The 14,203-nt window shown below is 48.3% G+C and overlaps 1 protein-coding gene across 1 annotated transcript in view; it reads right to left on the minus strand.

Moving 5' to 3' along the window:
• The window catches only part of Map3k14 (mitogen-activated protein kinase kinase kinase 14), a 48,182-nt gene extending 35,162 nt beyond the window's left edge, over positions 1 to 13,020 (minus strand). The window contains exon 1 of the mRNA XM_021213313.1: positions 12,957 to 13,020. The gene's annotated coding sequence lies outside the window, so the exon portion shown is untranslated. The remainder of the gene's footprint in view (positions 1 to 12,956) is intronic.
• Between the last annotated feature and the right edge of the window lie 1,183 nt (positions 13,021 to 14,203).

Genomic DNA, 14,203 nt, shown 5'->3' on the forward strand with positions numbered 1-14,203 from the left:
TATAATTTTCTTACATTTTCTTCAATGAGTTAGTCTTCTCTGTTTTTTATAGACAATTTCAAGTGGTTAAACACAACAACAACAGAGAGAGAGAGCCAGGGCTGCACAGAGAAATCCTGTCTCAGAGAAAGAAGAGAGAGAGAGAGAGAGAGAGAGAGAGAGAGAGAGAGAATTACCATAAGAGGCTTAAGTCCTTCCCGCCCTTCCTGCCGGCTTCTGGGGGGATCACCACTACCTATTCCTTCCATAGCCCTCCGCAGACGTTCTCTGTAGTTTATGACTTTCGTAATGAAAACAAGCTATAGCCAAAAAAGGATCTCTTTGTAGGACATAAGAATTGCAGAGGCATGTATTCATGTTTGGGAGTGGGACTTGATAAATTTAGGCTGACCCCAAACATGCACAGATACAAAGGTTCATGCCAAACCACTAGCTGCTCAAGGGACAGGAAGGAGTCTGGAGATGAGAGCGCCTCTCTCCTGGTTTTGGTTTTCATTTCACTCTCTTCCATATTCTCTCTGGGGACTGTGAGTTTTATTAGTAATGACTCAGGAAGTAAAAGGTGATAGCTATAACACATGCACACAGACACACACACAGATACACACACACAGACGCACACACAGACACACACACAGACACACACACAGATAGACAAACATATACACACACAGATACACACATACAGATACACACACACAGACACACACACACAGACACACACAGATAGACAAACATATACACACAGAGACATACTCATACATCACACACACAGATACACACAGACACATATACAAACACAGACAGACAGACACAGACAGACAGACAGACAGACACACTCCCTAAAGAGGAATTTATCAGTGTTACAGACTATTCACCTATTCTATGGATGAACTCTGTCTCCAGATTTTCATTTAGAAGTAATGCCACAAAAAAGCCTATCTGTGTTCACACTTTTTGTACAGCTGGGAAATAATTCTGAGTGGCTAATTCCTGGGAATGGAATCTCCCGATGACCCTTTGTTAGTGGATTCTCTCTTTATCTCCTGGTTCAGGCAGTCAGGTGGTTCTCAAGATGTTAGTTATTTGCTAAATAGCCCTTAAAGTATTTCTAATCCAGCCAGGGAGAAAATGGACAGATTGATTATATTTCATTTATTCTACATTTATTTAAATGAATGGTGTTGGAACAGTATGGCCTTTGGCAGTAATTTGCTCCATCACACTCCTTACTAACTAATGCTGGAGAAGGTCTGTTAACATAAAGATAAAGCCTGAAGATCCAGGCGCAAATCACTGACCTTTCACATCTGAGTAAGACACACAGTGTTTTACTGAAGGGTTAACTGCAGGAAACAATAATGTATACAGTTCAGAGCCTGGCAGGCAGCAGATGCATTGCTAGTGGGAGATGGAAGTTGAGAGAGATGAAAGTTGCCACAAAATGAACAGTCTTTTCCCTGACTAGAAACACAAGCTGTTTCAAAGGCTTTGCCTGTGCTGAGCTGGTACCCACCTCCTTAGTCAGCAGCACTAACATCAGACTGAAGGTCTCAAACAGACACTCTTAGTGGGATGGGTGGTGGAAAGAGAGGGAAGAGGAGGAGGAGGAGGAGGAGGAGGAGGAGGAGAGGCAGAGCTGTCACTAAATAAAGGACCACATCTGAAGGTGGTTCCAAAGAGCCCCCTGCAACCCCTGTCTAACCTGTCTCTACTGGTAAGGTCTCAGCGGACTGATGGAATGACCTGGTGACACATGATGACTTTGGCAGAAGGGCTCACATTGCTTGTCTTGTCATCTCTTTGGGTGTTTCCAGCATCTGCTGTCATTTGCATCCATACAATCACGTTCTGGTCATGCTGGCGGCTATTACTGCTCACTCTGTATTATGGGATGCATGTGTTACTTCTTAAATTATCACGAGTCTGAGCAAGACACTAACATTATTTCCTTCGTTTGTAATTATTTACTTGTATACTCATTTGAGACAGTCTGGCTATGTATCATGGTTGGCCAGTCTGGCTATGTATCATGGTTGGCCCAGAACGTATGATTCTTTTGCTTCTGCTTCTTGAGAGTTGGAGGTTGCAGGCCTAAGCCACCATGCCTGGAGGAAACTGAATCTGTAGGTCACCTGCACAGTGTCCTGCTGCAGGGAAGGGGCAGCAACAGGGTATAAATGAGGGACTTCTATGTCAAAGCTCACTCTTAGCCATGACACTGCATCTTCTATTTAATACCTGAGCTTTAAAAGGTGGCACTGAAATACAGAAGCTGCTACAACCCAAAGATCTGTGAGTGAGAACCCCAGGGACTGACCGAGGAAGAAGCATTTCCATGGCCAATGGTGAAAAGACAGCCTATGGTTTAGGAAAAGGAGCAGACAGCAGACTCTAAGATGAAACTGTGGCAGGCCTGTGTACTTGGCTAGAGGATGAGGATCGCATCCTGGAATGGATCCATAACCAGGTCCACGCTGGCTGTTCCTTTCTTTTCTTTTTTCTTTTCTTTTCTTTTCTTTTCTTTTCTTTTCTTTTCTTTTCTTTTCTTTTCTTTTCTTTTCTTTTCTTTTCTTTNTTTTCTTTTCTTTTCTTTTCTTTTCTTTTCTTTCTTTCTTTCTTTCTTTCTTTCTTTCTTTCTTTCTTTCTTTCTTTCTTTCTTTTTTTTTTTTTTGGTTTTCCAAGACAGGGTTTCTCTGTGTAGCCCTGGCTGACCTGGAACTCACTCTGTAGACCAGGCTGGCCTCGAACTCAGAAATCCACTTGCCTCTGCCTCCCGAGTGCTGGGATTAAAGGCGTGCGCTACCACTGCCCGGCTGTCTGTTCCTTTCTTAAAGTCCAGTCCTAGGCTTCTTGAGTCTAGGCCACTATTTGGTTTGTTTGTTTCCTAACAAAGTCTTGAGCACCCACTGCCATGTCATACATATGGTCAATACTTTGTCTTCAAAACCCTGACACAGGGCATTTGATAAGCCTTAAGAAGAGTGTTACGATGGCATTTTACATCAACCCGCAAAAACTGCATTAAGAAAGCCAATGCCAAACGGAAGCATGGCACAGCAAGGGTCACCTCTGATCCACAGTAGCCACTGTAGAATCCGAGAAACGTGGAGTGAAGAGCGGTATCGAGGGGAAAATCAACTATATTGCACTTCAACTTCACTCTATACCATAAACAATAAGAATATTTTATATATGTTATGCAAACACACTTTAGGTGTTCTTCATATATGCATATGGGGACATTTCCTATAACTAGAAATTCTCATGAAATAGGAGTTGAAGTCTACACCATTCAACCGTTTCCAAAGATTTCTGTGTTACCCAACCCTGCCTTGCACTAAGCCACAGCCCAACCTCTCCCTCCCTTCCTGGTTCCGTTTTGTTTTGCTTTTTTGAAACAAGGTCTTGCTCTGTAGCCCAGGTTGGCCTTGAACTCATAACCTTCCTGCCTCAGCCTCCTGAGTCAAGTGTGAGTCACCTCAAAACCAGTTTCTTTGATAAACCAAAAGGTACTTGAGGATCTTGCCAAGTCTTGAGGTCATAGTTAGAAGTAACAATTCTGTTGTGAAGCAACCCTCTCTAACCTTTTGGAATGATTCATAGCAAGGAGCTGTTCCCTACGCATGGCTATTCCCGCTCCACTGCCTTCCTTTCTGGGCTGATATGATTTACACAGGTGGGACTGGCTTTGGGCCTTCATAGATAAGGGAAAACCAGGCTGTGTCCCTATGAGGGAGCAGGCTTTAAGGTCATTGTAGTCACTGGTGACTGGTTCTGAAATTGAGGAACTAATTTGAGGAACTTCAGAATAACAAGAAAACCAAACAACTTGGCTTTCTGCAGAAGACTTCCAAGGTAGGGGGATGGGGGGCAGGGTGAGGGGAGGAGATGCATGGTCCGTTCTCTGGGGCCCTGACCATGACCTACTTTCAGAAGCTGTGCCCTACATAGTCTTTGAGAAGCTATCCCGAGTGACCAGCTGAAGACACACGTGCCAGGGGCACATCTCACATGTCTCTTTATACTAACGGGTCCTAAGTGTGCTCTCTCCCGGGGTGGGCTATATGAAAGGTTCTGTTCTTGAGAGAACCTCAGACTGATTCCTCCAGGAAGGGAGGGAAACTGGAGAAAGCCCGTGGCACACTCACTGCCTCACCCAGACCAACAGGGCCCAACAGGAGTCTAGATTTACTACACCTTAAACTTGTATTTGATGACAGACACCTACTCTACGCAGTGGGTACCGTTTTCCAAGTGCTGGACTAGTCGGAGGAGAAAATGATGGTAACCAAGCCAAACTAGAGTGTCGCCTGTTTCCGACCCTGGAATTCTGACCCTGGTTGTCAAAAGGCTTGTCATGGGTCAGGCCTTGAACCATCTGCACGCGCTTCTGGTCCGCATAGCAACAAGCACTGCGCACTTCTGACCTGACCGTGTTAGAGCGCCGTTGTGCTGATGGCACCTTCACTTCTGAACATGCTGAAGACTCCAGAGTGTTAGCAAGCTCCCATTCCCAGATGACAAGTAGAACAAGGCTCTAGGAGGAGAGGGATGCTGAGGCAGAGAGGGATGCTGAGGCAGAGAGGGATGCTCTAGGAGGAGAGGGATGCTGAGGCAGAGAGAGATGCTGAGGCAGAGAGGGATGCTGAGGCAGAGAGGGATGCTGAGGCAGAGAGGGATGCTGAGGCAGAGAGGGATGCTGAGGCAGAGAGAGGCTCTAGGAGGAGAGAGATGCTGAGGCACTCCAACTTAGACATGGCAGGCTGGGGTAGGGGTGGAGGACACCTCTGGTGGGGCTCTCTCTGTGTGTCAGCACTAGCTCAAGCAGGAACATGTCTCCTTGGACACCACTTTCCCTCCAGGGTGAGTTCCTTGACAGAAGTGCCCATGTTCACCTTGTTCTTTCAATGCATGCTCAATGGTATATGATCCAATGAAATCACCTCCAGTAGAAAACACAGTAAAATGCATAGGCTATGCCTAATGTCACGGCTTAGTGAACATTACAGATGAACAACATAGCACTCTGTAGTACTGGCTATATTACCTCACGATAGTGAGGCTGACAGGGAGCTATGGCCCTTAGCCACGGCCCAACATCTCATGGTCTTGTAGTATACAATCACCGGCTCAGGAAGAGATCAGATGAAAAACTGAAGAACTTTCTAGTGACTGTCTATTGCTTCTGCACTGTAAGGTCAGGAATCATAAGTTGGACCTTCACCAGTGGGATGCGTATGTGATCTACCAGAGCCTGGCAGTTAACACTCTCTACCAGCATTCCTTGAGTGAAAGAATGGCTAAATAACCAGATGTGGTAGTACATGCCCGTAATCCCAGCATTCAAGAGGCAGAGGCAGGAGGGTCACCGTAAGTTTGAGGGCAGCCTGAACTATATGGTGAGTTGTAGGTTAGCTGGGGGGGTTGGAGGAGGGGAGAAACAGAACCAACTTCACAAAGTTGTCCCCTGATCTCCATGTGTGAACAGTGGCATACATCCTCCTACCCCTCATACATGCATACATACACACACATAAATAAAATACTAACTAGATGAGGGCCATAGACTGTGGGGGCTTGTCAGGATTGGAATCTGTGTACTCACAATGTCTGATCACTTAGCTCAAGGGGAAGGTGCCTATGGTTGCTGAAGGGGACCACATTGATGGCTATATTTCTGACTGCATCCCAGTAAGAAAGTCTGAAAAATGCATCATCACCACCATTCCTAAACACTGACCTGGTGACCCATTTATTTCTAACTGACCAAGAAGATGAGCCTCTGGCCCTCAGACCCACACAGTACCTACCAGGACTGTCCTACGGAGAAGATGGATGGATGGTGCAGGCCATTCCCTTTATGTTTCTGTCTATAAGGCCATCCTTGCTTCTCAAGCCACAGCACTCACCAGGTAAGACTGCTGGGCTCAGGGAGCTGTTCACCCCATTAACTCCCCTAAGCAAAACATTCCAGGCATTAGCTTAACTGTCAATCACACTCTCAGTTGGGGCCAGTCACACTCTTTCCTTCTTAAGGCCAGGGTCACCAGAAGGATCAGTTGTAACAGCTCTTTGCATGTTGGGGGTGTGTGTCATTATCCAGATATGACGTCATGCTTTCCCCTCAAAGGTCTCTCCTGGAGAGGAGCCAAACAGGTCTGGCTGGGATCACACTGGCTATTCAGGCTCTCTGGCCACCTGTAAGCCATGGGCGACATGCCACATCTTCAGAGAGGAAAGCTACAAATGCTTCTTGCTGCCCAGTGGATTTGGAACCTCAAAAATCAATCAGTGATAGTCACTCAAGGCCCACATACGGTGAGACACTGCTTGGGGGCATAAGAAAGTGCCTTAAAGGTGGAGGCAACCTTTGAGACTTCCGGGTAACCCTACCTAGACTGTATGTTCTTATCAACCTTGGCCTCCTTTCAACCACATCAACCTTATGGTGGAGAAGGGAGTCAGACAAACAGCTTTCTATTTACATTTTCTTAGATGCAGGACAGAAGCCACACAGGTCCCACCCTTCCCAGGCCCTGCAGAGCTTACTGGGAGCCTGAGAGGAATGGATTTAGTGTGGGGAAACAGACAAGAGCTGTTTAATAAGATAAGGCCTTTGCTAGGGTAGCTCTTGGGTCTGGTGTCAACAAGATCTCTCTCTCTCTCTCTCTCTCTCTCTCTCTCTCTCTCTCTCTCTCTCTCTCTCTGTCTGTCTCTCTCTCTCTCTGTCTCTCTCTCTCTCTCTCTCTCTCTCTGTCTCTCTCTCTCGCTCTCTCTCTCTGTGTCTCTGTCTCTCTCTCTCTCTGTCCCCCAGGAGCCCCCAGGATCTTTCCTCTCCAGCCCCAGTCCCGGGATCACAGGAATACAATGCTGCACCTAGCTTTTTATGTGGGGTTTGAACTCAGGTCTTTAGCTTGCAGAATAGGCCCTGTGGCCACTGCACCTTCTCCCCAGCCCCACTCCCTCCCTTTCTTTTCTTTTTATTTTGAGACAGGGTCTCACTATGCAGCCCTGGCTCTCCTGAAACTCATATGTAGACCAGGCTGGCCTTCAACTCACAGAGACCCACCTTGTCTCCTGAGTGCTGCTCTATATTCCTAATAACTTGCTCTTGACAGAGTAGTTAAGGCCTAGGAGGTTTTTAAAATATTTATTTATTTATTTATTTATTTATAGCCATGCCAGTTCAAAGCAAGTTGAAGGGATGGCTAGTTACCCCAGCTTACTGGGATGTGGGTCCTGGGGAGGACTCTGTGACAGGGGATCAGAACACTTGTAAGGGATTATCAGGTCTACTGAGACCCTGAACAGTCAAGTCCACCTCATGGATGTGGCATTAAGTACACAGTCAAGGACACATTGTGAAAGACCCTCCATCTGTGGACACTGCTTATGGGTGGCTCTCGGGAATAAGAATCAGCAGAAGCCTTGGCCACAGGAATATGGGAGGGGGAGGGTGGCTCGGGCCTTCCCTCTGATGCTTCTTTCTGGGTCTAGATGCCGACCCTGGTGAGAGGAGACAACTGAGGCGATGAGTTCGAAGTCCCTCCAGCTCCCTGAAACCCAGGGAGCAACAGGCGTTCCTTCTCAAACCCTGGAGCTCTGGGGAGCCTCCAACTCAGGTGCGGAGAAGGCAGGCAAAGGTGAAAAGGGTTCTCCCCAAATCTCTCATCTCCAAGCGCAGTTTGTATCTCTAACTCTCTGCCAAGGGATTTCCCAGCTCCCCAGGGCCAAAGCTTCACTCCCGGTCGCTCTGCTGATTGTCACTGGAAGTGAGCCATTTTCCACCCTCAAGGTGGCTGGACTCAGGACTGGTGACACTGCTGACCTGGGCTCTGTGCCCTGCCCACATGACCCACCAGGGGATGGGTCTGTCAGTCGGCAAGCTCCAGGAGCCTCCTGTGAGCTTCCTGCTCCCTAATCCTAGCCCTTGGGCTGGAATGAGGGTGATCTTTATAGCACAGGGCTTTTCAACACGGTCTGGTCTGCTCCCTCAGGACTTCCTCTGCAACTGGGCTGGGGAACAAACAGCCTGTTACCTACACCCCTGCAGGAGTGACTCACCTTCCAGAGAAAGTTCTCCCCTCATCTAAACAAAGTTGCTTGAAAAATGACTAAGGCACCTATCAAACGCAGGCCGGCTGTGGGCCGGGGCTGACCAGTGACTGAGCAGGGTCCAGACCCTGCCCTGCCTTCACCGCCAGCCTTGAAGGCAAGTGCCACCCTGGGCCTGCCGCTGCTTTCATTTTCGTCCCAGCAAGCTCCTCATGAGGCTTGACATCCGGTGATTTATTTTTTCTAAAAACTAGGTTCGCTTTAGAAATGACTCTGTGCCTATCAAGACAGCTTCCCCACGAGAAAACAAATGCTGTTTAGAACGTCAGTGTGGTGGGAGCCAGTGTTTTTGTTTTGTATGACAGAGAGAGAGAGAGAGAGAGAGAGAGAGAGAGAGAGAGAGAGAAAGGAATTTAATATTCTCCCCACCCCCCACACCTGATCCATGCTATCTGAAGCAGAATTTGCAAGTGCTTGACTGTAGAGCCAGGGATCTCAGACCTGGTTCGAGAGATGAGCCGGTTTTAAAAGGGAAATGGAGAAGAAGTGGGGTGCCATGTGCTGATGGAAACCCATACCCCGCCCCCCAAGAACCAAATGTTGTCTCCCTGTCCCCCAAACAAAGTACAAGTCCTCAGTGGTTTCTGTTCTACAAGTAATCTCTTTCTCGAACCAGGTTAGTGCTGGGACCCACTTAACCGCATGGAGGACGTGGTGGGGGGTGGGGGTGGGGTGGGGTGGGTGGGGGAGGGATCTCCCAAGCACGTACTGTTCTGTCTGGATCAGAATCCTGGGAGGCCCTGCAGGTGACCCCTATCCAGGACTGCAAACTCGGAACAGACAGAGCCTAGGTCTTTCTAGGCTTATCTGAAGTAGAGTGAGGGCAGGATGCAGAATAGGCCTAGGGGAACCAGGGGCTAGCGAGACTCACCGAGTAAATATGCTCGCTGTCCAGCCCAAAGATCCAAGTTTGCTCTCTGGAACCCACAAAGTGGAAGGAAAGATGTGACTCTTGCAAACTGTCCTCCGACCTTCACATGTGTGAATGATACACACATGTGTACACACAATGAATAAATACTTTTTTTTTTTTTTTAAGATTGGGAACACTTGAGAGCTAACTGCTCCAGGCGAGGGAAGCAGTCCTTGGTGGGCCTGCTGAAGAAATGACTGACCTGTCAGGCACTCCGAGTTTTCTTGACATTATCTTACAGAAGACAGATCTAGTCACAGTGTTGTAACCTGTGGCAGCGGCAGCGGCAGCTGCCGCTACCATAACGACCACGACAATGAGCAAGAGTGGCAGCCACTGTGCTTAGCCCAGCATGACCCCACTGTCAGGCGAGGCACTCCATGCTCCCAGAAGCGATTTGCTTGAGGGCACACAGACACACAGTCACAGGCAGACAGGCCCTGACCCAGGTCTGTCTGACAACATAAAACCACACAGTGGATGTGGTGGCCCCATGGACAGGCTCCCTCACTGGACAGAGCAGTTGACCCTTCTGTTTGAGTTTCCACATCTGGAAAACGAGCGTAGCCGCACTTGTTTAGACGGTCGACTTTTAATAATGACTAGAATCGACAGTCACTACAGAGAGAGATCAATGAAGAATCATTTTGATAAGTGGATACTTAAAACTGCTTCTCTGGATTGATTGGATTCAAAATTGATTTTTTTTTTTTTTTTTTTGGTGGGGGGAGGTAGGCTATGATTCCTGAGCAAGTGAGTGTATAAAACAATGATGTATATGTCAAGAAAAGTCACTTTAGATTCTAGGCATGAAGCAAATTCCTAAGGAGTGATATCTGCTTTACTTAATCCCCATTTTAAAGATCTTTGCTCTCTATACTGAAAGAACACAGAAAGGCTGTCTACAAAATTATTCCCTATGAACATAACTCCAAAGGATTTCTACCAGGGAGCTCAAGATGAAAGACTCTGAAATGGCATGAGGGGAAGGGGGCCTCCGTTTAAGCATGAATACAGGAGCACACAGGCTTCTGAGGAAAGCTCCCTTTGTCCTATCACTCTGGCAGTGAGGGAAGCTGGAACTCAGGCCCCTACCTAAGCACCAGGGTCCGAGCTGCTGAAACACCTTCCCACATTGCCTGCCTTCCACCCAGCCTTCCCGTTCTACCCCACAGCAACAGCTTTGCAGTCGGCCTTACCAAGTGAACAGAGTGCTCTCACTTGAACGGCTCGCCCTACCCGAGAAGACACGCCACCCGTTCCTTTCCCTTATTCGGGATCCTGGTGTGCAGGGAGGACGGACTTATGCAACTCCCCAAACCCACCCCTCTTGCCACCCACCTCACGATGGTGCTACCAGAAGTGCCCAGGGTGCTCAGAGGTCCCCAGTTTAACTGAAATGCTAAAACGGGGCAAACAGGAAGCATCAGACACAACTGCGGTAGTGACTTATTAATCACGAAAGCAGAATTTTAGTTGCATTTTAACCTTTTGCCAGGAAAAAAAAAAAAAGCATCTAGTCGATGGTGCTATCGGAGGAACCGTCTGTCTGCATGGGCAGCTGACCTTCTACTGGGTCTGAATTCGGTTTTCAGTTTTCTTTTTTCTCCTTGGGGGGGAAAATCTGTCAAGCCAATCAGGGTTAGCCTGAGAGGTCTTCCTGGGGGAGAAGCACCTGTAAGAAGCCCATGTGCTGTTCACTGAGACAAGAAATTAAAAATAAATGAATAAATAGAAAGAAAGAAACTAAAAGTGACTTCACAGGCAAGCGATAATACAAAACTCTTAAGAGGGGGGAAATGGCCTAAAGGAACAAGCGTAGATCTGAGCTTTTATCCATTTTACATCCGTCCGATCTCCTACTAGCCCCTAGCTCAGAATGAACTCTAGAACTCATCAAAAATCTCACAACAGTTGTCTAGGGTTGGGGCAACCAATCAGGGTGAGCCCTGTCCTCTCCAGCCCAAGCCGATCACAAAGGAATCAGTGTTCATTAGGGGAACCAAAATGAGGAACCATACTCCTATCTGCCAAGAATGAATGGCAGAACCAGGCAGGGTTTTTTTTTTTTTTTTTTTTTTTTTTTTTGAGAGAGAGATAAAGGTTCATTTGGCAGAGTCTCTGTCTGTGGTGCCACTCCCACAAACTCTAACAGACACCAGAGGCAAAAAAAAAAACCAAAAAACCAAAACCCAAAACCTTCAGAACTGCTCCATCCACCCAAAAACAATCAGAAACTGCCCTGAAGCCTGATCACGTAGTACTGTTTCATTTCACAAACTGCTGGTATGTATTTCTGGGTATGTACAGCTAGGTTCTTATTTCTAAAATTAAAGTCAGACATACTGACTATTATTATGAGCTGTTCTGAGAAATTTATCACACTCTTCCAAATAAATCAGGATGTCTTCTTTCTTTCTTTCTTTTTCCTCTCTGGTGTTCTGAGACAGGGCCTTGCTAGGAAGCCCTGACAGGCTTCAAAGTCACAACAAATCCTCCTTGTCCCAGCCTCCCAATGATGGATTACAGGTGTGTGTGCCACCATGCCTCATTTTCAAGATGTCTTAAAGGCGTTTGAAAAACTCAGAAAGCTGGCATCCACCCAAAGGAATTGCCTTTGACATCACTTTAAATACAAGAGGAAATCCACACACTCATCATAAGCAAGTCAAATCATTCTCTCACATTAAGAGCAAAAAAGATCACCCCAAACCTTCCCCTGCCCCCCCTTTCTCTATCCTAGTTACATTATGCTGTTCTAATTCAGGGATCTGGAGAACTCACCCTCACTCATGGCTCTGAGGCCACAGACAAGGAATGTCATCCCTCACAGCTGGTTCAGGTACTTCGCTTACCAACTGGACAACAGTCTATGCATCTCACCACACCTACCACTAAATGGGAAAGTTACTAAGCAAAACCCTGCAGAACTAAAGTTAGGATAGGATCCTCTAATCTTTCAGAGAGACTATGTTTCTAGATACACACCAGTGTTCAAAAGTCCACTGGTCATGGTGCCACTCCTCGCTCAGTTCATTCTTTTAGCACCCTTAATCCAGTCATTAGTGTTCATTGTCTCCAATTAACAACAACAACAACAACAACAAAATGTCATTAAGACACTGATATTTGAAACTTTTCTCCACTCATCCACTTGACAACCAATGCACGGCCCTATCCATCCTTTAGGGCTGACAGCCATCTTTTAATCTCAACTGTGTGTGTGTGTGTGGGGGGGGGGGTTCTGAAGTTAACGAACATGATGAGGCTCCAGAGCAGGTGGGAATCTCTGCCTCAGACAAATGTTTCTTTTCACTTGGTGACAGGTGGCTGAAAGTTGCCAGAGCCGCGAAGAGCTTCCAGGACGGGACTAGTACATATAAACAGATTCCAAAAGTCCCGAGTAGAACACAGAATTACACAGAAGGGTAAGGACCATCGAGGAGGGAGGGTAGCATCATCAGCGACTAGCATTGCTCTACTGAGTGCACAGAGCAGTGATCCTCTCAGAACAAGTGATCCCAAGCAGTTCACAGGGAAAGGCTGCGCATGTCACTGCTAGGGCAGTGGAGCGATCACCTTCTCTTGGGGGACACCCAGGAGCCAGGTCTGGCAGTAGGGCGGCTGAACTCCATGGCACGGATGTTGGGGAAAGGGAAGCAGACAGTACCCGCGCGCGTTCCGGGTAAGCGTGTGACCCGTGGGTGCGCGGCCTGGAGGCTCCAGGCGAAGCACGGCGTTTCGAGCGTGGCGCTGATGGCGCTGAGCGTGCGAGCGGGTTAGACCGCAGACACCCGGCCACCCCTCTCAGCCATCCCTTGTAGACAGCCAGGCTGCAACCCAGTCCCCGCCTGGGAGGCGCCCCTTCCCCGCCCGCTCCCTCAGCGCCCCGCTTTAGGACTCGGGGTTCTGCCCAATCACCTACCGGCGGAGCGCCGTTGTCCTCAAACAAGCGAGTGTGGTGCTTCGCTGGCCAGCGATCGCTCCGGGCCCCTGCTGCCCCTCCTCGACCACGCCCCCGTGGCTAGCCCCGCCCCGGGCCACGCCTCCCCCCGTGGCTGCGACTTTGCTAGCTTCCCGCCTCCTTTCTTTGGCCGCACCGCGACCCATGATCCCACCCATTCCTATAAGTTAGCCAATAAAACGCCTTGTTCCGGTCGGCCTACGGGCCACTCCTCAGCAGCGATTGGCTAGCGAGGCCTTCCCCAAATGGGCACTGTTTCCGGCCAGGGTATCCAGAGCCTGGCTGGATGGGCGGGCCGTAGGCGAAGGAGGCCAGGGTGTTGGTTGAACTACACATGCGCTCTCGCCTTCTGGCAAATCTTACGGGTTGCATTCTTTTTGAGGTTACGGGAAGGAAGGGCGACTGTACGCATGCGTGGGCATTCCCAGCTTCGGCTTTGGTTACCATGGAGACGGCGGGGCGCTCTCTAAGATCTTGGGTTTCTCTGCTTTCTGCTTGAGGGCGTGGCTGCTTCGTGGGGGCCTGGTGGGGGCTAGAAACATTTTTATGGCGCAGGTAGAGTGAGCCCGGTGCTGTAAAGTGTGTGGAGATGAGGTTGCTCTGCCTACCCTCGAGAAGTGTGGGGAGCCAAAGGCCTGCGTAGGACAGGCCGGGTGTTGAAACCCCGTTCTAAGGGAGTGTGCAGATGTGGTGTGGTCCAGTCTCCTTCCGCCCCGAGAAGCTTCGTGGTGTGTGTGCTGAGCACGGGATCCATCCTAAACTACAGAGCCGGGAAGACTTGGTCTTTGAAAATGTGCTCTCTACAGTGCCCTCTTTATGGGGGCCGGAAAGAGTGTAGGGAATGTATGGATTTTTTTTTCCTTTTCTAATTTTGCTAATGGGCTTCCTACTGTACCACAAGCTTCTGTTTACTGTTAATAAGAAATTATGAATATATAAGTTTTTAAAATGTTTCCAGAATAAAAGATGCGCTGCGACCTTAGGAATCCTGCTGCAAGGAATCCTAACTGCAGATGCAGGGACTGGTGGTATGGTAGGAGTGGCAGCTATATTTTTGGCTGGTTTGAGAAATAAGGAACGGCCTGTCTGGAAAGGTTTGAGCCAGGGCCAGACCACTGTCTGCTGGTGACCAGCAGACCTAGCTTCTTTCTGGAGACAAGTTCAAGCAGACATCTGTTGTTGGACACCGAGAAAGGCCATTTAATGTG

The sequence above is a fragment of the Mus pahari genome, chromosome 14 (assembly GCF_900095145.1).
Source record: "Mus pahari chromosome 14, PAHARI_EIJ_v1.1, whole genome shotgun sequence".
Classification (NCBI taxonomy): domain Eukaryota; kingdom Metazoa; phylum Chordata; class Mammalia; order Rodentia; family Muridae; genus Mus; species Mus pahari.